We start from the raw sequence: 4648 nt of genomic DNA, 5'->3' as shown, positions 1-4648 counted from the left end.
AGAAACTTTGCTGTGATATTTAGTTACTATGCATATATGGTTCAACACAATATTAATTATCATAACTACTAGGCATATTTTATACCACTTACTATTTCCATAGTTATTAGTAATATTTTATGTTAAGAAAGCAAATTCTCATGTTTTTTATGGCATAAACCTCTTCATAGTTTGTGATGCTAGCTTCTAGCACTTTTTAACTAGTTTAGATATTGTGATATAGCTGCAAGTAGATTTACATATAGTACTATAAAAGTCTGTCACTCTAGGTGATTGAAAATTATAAAATTCATAACCACAAAAATAGACATATGACAACCTGTTGAAATACTTCAACATCATTTTGGTAACCTTTATACATTTTAGTAAATTTGTTATTTTCGAGTTGTTGAATATCTAAACCAGGTTCTGACATGTAGCAGATAGCACTCTACTCTCTTTTCCATATAAGTACAGAAAAAATTTGGAACTCCAGCTCTTACAGCAATGCAGCTAAAGTGCCATTGTGGCCAACTATATAGTCACTTTCAGAGAGGGCTCAACATTTTCATTGGCATCCCAATGTGCCATAGAAGTGAATGGGTTTTTAGGAGGCCAAATACATGCTGATATAACTAGTGAGGGCAGATGCAGGCTTTAGATGTAGACAACAAAATTCTATGCATTGCTTTCATGAGCAAGTTTTCTAGTTTTACATTGATAAACCCGTATCAAGCAGTTTTCCACCAAACATGCAGCTTCATTCCATTCAGCATATCCAGGGGATGAAAGTCTCCCTGGAGTCACTAAGCCCTCTTTAATCATATATACGTTTAGCCTGATCTCATGGGAGACTCATGAGCTCTTATGAAGAGCATAATCAGTGGTGGTGGACGCCTTTAATAACAACACTGAAGAAGCTGAAGCATGAGGATCACTGTGCATTTGAAGACACCTTAGCTATTCAATCACTACTAGAGAGTGTGAACTACATGGGAAGTCTTGGATCAAAGAAAGACATAAAGGGATAGACAAAAGGAATGCACAAGTTTTTAAAACACATTATAATAAATGCTTAAGCCCAGGACAGGCAAAATACCACTAAACATGTAGCCTTGATTCCATTAAGAGAGTACTCAAGGTACAGAAAGCCTCACTGCAGACTGGAGTCACCAAGTTCCTAAGGCTTTAATCATACTTTGGGTTTTGTCTGATTGCAAGGGGAATGCAGAAACTCATCAGAAGAGCTCAGCCAGCAGCAAAAATGTGGAATAGAGCAAATTTGCAAGAATCCTGACTCTTCTCACATTCACGTTCATGGCACCTGCTTGGCCTGTGCATAAGTCCAATGTACTTGCAAAGTTAACAGTACATTTTTATGAACTTAATGAGTTGGCATAGACAATTGCAGCTGCTCTACTGGAAACAGTATTTTACTGGGGGAGATCCTTATAACTCTGGCACCTGGAGTGTGGCTACAGTTCTGCCTGCCAAGTGCTGCCATGAACATCTCCATAAGTAAGGAATATAAGATAAGCTTGCATGTATGTACCATTTATTTATTATTATTTTATTTCCCCTATTACACTTATGGTTAGGATTTTTTAATTAGCATAATATATTTTACACAATCTTGCTCACTTGCTATAGTGGTGATATTTTGCTATTTAGACGTAGCAAATGATAAGTAGTAAAAATTCTAAGTGCATTGCTCATACCTGCATTTTTGAGAATGTGTAAAATAGAGCCTAATTATTCAACTATCTACTATCTGGGTGATGTTCTATTGATGAAGTCAAGTAAATCACATAGAAAATTTTGCAGGAAAATAGAATTTTTTAAAGAAAAAATTTCTAATTTAATAAGGTTTTCTTTAATTTCTAGTTACCATAGAAAGAAGAACAAGCATGGTGTTACCTATTAGAAGCTACATAGTCTGCAATTTGATCATTGTTGTGTATACGTGTGTGTGTGTGTGTGTGTGTGTGTGTGTGTGTGTGAGTGTGTGTCTAAAACTATGGAAGCCAGTATAATATTAACCAAAGCAGGTAGGTATTTGACATGCCTAGCATGTAATGGAAGCTACTCTCCTTCTTAGACTATATAGTGATATAAATTTAAAATTATTAGCAAGACTAAGGCATAAAGATATAATAGAGGGAAATCTGGAAAATCTAGATATACTAATAAGATAGACTAACTATTGTCATTCCTCTTATTATGTATTGCAACTTTGGTCTCAAGAATAGTGAGTTTACAAATAAAATTACTCAATGATATTGTTTATGGGTAATTGACAATTCCATGTTAGCCTTGACCAATGTCAGTGGTTTCCCCAGTATGACTTCACTCAACAGTGATTTTATAATTTGCACGCCAAATGATTTTTTTCTTAACTAGGCACCATTTTAATGGTATATCCGACAAGTTGAGTAATTAAGAAAGAGTTCAGCTAACTGAAGTGAATTAATGTCCTGATCCTTGGTTCCTTCATCAGATGTTCTCTTTTTGTTTTTTTTTATTGAAAATAGAATTTTAATAAAATATATTATGATACAGTCCCTTCCTCCAACTCCTTTCAGATTGTCCTTACACCCCATCCAACCAAATCCATGCACTTTATTTCTATCTCTCATTGGAATACAGACATCATCACCAATAAAAATATTTAAAAAGTAATAATTATTATGATATAAATTTAAAAAGAATAGGACAGAACAAACTAAGAAGTAAAAAGAACAACAACAAAAGAAACAGATGGAACACATATAGAGAAATTCCATAAATCAAAAACTGGAAACTATTACATATATATATATATATATATATATATATATATATATATATATATATATATATATATACACACACACACACACACACACACACAAAGGGCTTGTCTCAGTCAATGTTCTGTGGCTGTGAGGAACTGTCATAACCCAAACAACCTCATAAAGGAAAACATTTAATTGGAGCTGGCTTATCACTTTCAAAGTCCATTGAAATCATGGTAGTGGACAGGCAGACATGGTTCTGGAGAAGGAGTGAGATTCACATTAGAAGAGGAAGAGAAAATGTTGAACAGCCCACTCCCAGCAACATACTTCCTACAACACAGCCACTCCTACTCCAACAATGTCACACCTAGTGTCACTCCCTAAGCATTGAAATATATAAGTCTATGGGGTTAGTTTTATTCAAACCACCATAGAAACAATGGGTGAGAGTAAAAATAACAGAAAATAAGTTGTGTCTGGCTGTGAATGAAAAACCCCTGGGAGGAATCTGTCTTCACACATAGGTAAACCAGCAATTCTAATACTGTTAACAGATTAGAAATTTGCAAGTTCAGAGGCTAAATTAATTATTTTATTTTGATTGGATTTCAGTTTTCCACAACAACTGTTACTTGCCACTCCTTCCTACCTTGTGATAAATGAAAAAACTATTAAATGCTATAAAAAAAAACAGTATATTAGCTTCTGACAATCCTAAGAATGTTATTATATAGCATTTTAGTTGTGTAGAATTCTCCCCACATTTTGGTGGAACTCTTTTTTTCTTTGCCAACAAATGAATTTTAAACTTGTCTTGATTTATGACATTCTTTGTTCTGTGAAACTGAAAAATTCATGAAACTGCTTCTCCATTGGACATGGAATTTGGAATAACCTAAACCATTGTTCCCAGGGTTTGGTCACTGAAAATGGGTCCAATGTAAACTATCCTCTATTCCTTTTAAAATTAGAGCTATTTTTATATTGACAAAGGTTAAAAGAAGAAAGAAGGAAAGAAAGAAAGAAAGAAAGAAAGAAAGAAAGAAAGAAAGAAAGAAAGAAAGAAAGAAAGAAAGGAAGGAAGGAAGGAAGGAAGGAAGGAAGGAAGGAAGGAAGGAAGGAAGGAAGGAAGGAAGAGAGAAAGAAAATCAGTGCTAACAACACATTATTAGATAAAAATCTCTTTCTAGTACCTCCCAGAGGCCTGAGTGGAGGGACTTAATAGGGGCAACCCAATTAGAATTCAATGATGTAAGGTCTTTCACTCTTTTCCCATTCTCTGACTGTGGGCCTTTGTATTCGTTACCATCTATTGCAGAAGGAAGCTTCTCTGAAGACAGTGAGCAAGGCACTAATCTATCAGTATAGCAGAATATCACTAGAAGTCATTTAATTGCTTGCTTTTATTAGCAGAACAGTAGTATTCGGCTTTCCCCTAGGTCCCTGGTCTATCCAGTGCCAGGTTTTGTATCTTTAATATGCCAAATATGATCTATCAGGAACCATCTCTCTACAACCTACTATAAGTTCAACCCATGTATCTATATATCTACATATCTTAAAGTGTACTACCATTGTTTAACAATATAGCTATATTATACACTGTCTACTCATTCATCAATTTGTCACCCTTTTTCTATACTTATCAGCAGCCTTGCTCAGTGTTAGATGTAGATCTGGCTGCAGAGATAAAGGCTGCCTTGAAGTCACTGTGACTACTTTCCTTGCCACAGAGCAGAACAATGTGACTGTGGTACTGGCTGAGCCCCTGGGTGAACAGCAGGAAAGGAATGATTGTAAATTTAAAATAGGGAAGTGCCAATTTTGAGATGTTGATACCCTCTAGTTGAACATAACTGGGACTTTAGAAAGACATTTTTTTCTCTGTTTAA

This window comes from Mus musculus, chromosome 6 (genome assembly GCF_000001635.26).
Source record: "Mus musculus strain C57BL/6J chromosome 6, GRCm38.p6 C57BL/6J".
Taxonomy (NCBI): domain Eukaryota; kingdom Metazoa; phylum Chordata; class Mammalia; order Rodentia; family Muridae; genus Mus; species Mus musculus.
The sequence above is the reverse complement of the archived record's forward strand: the minus strand, read 5'-3'. Positions refer to the sequence as shown.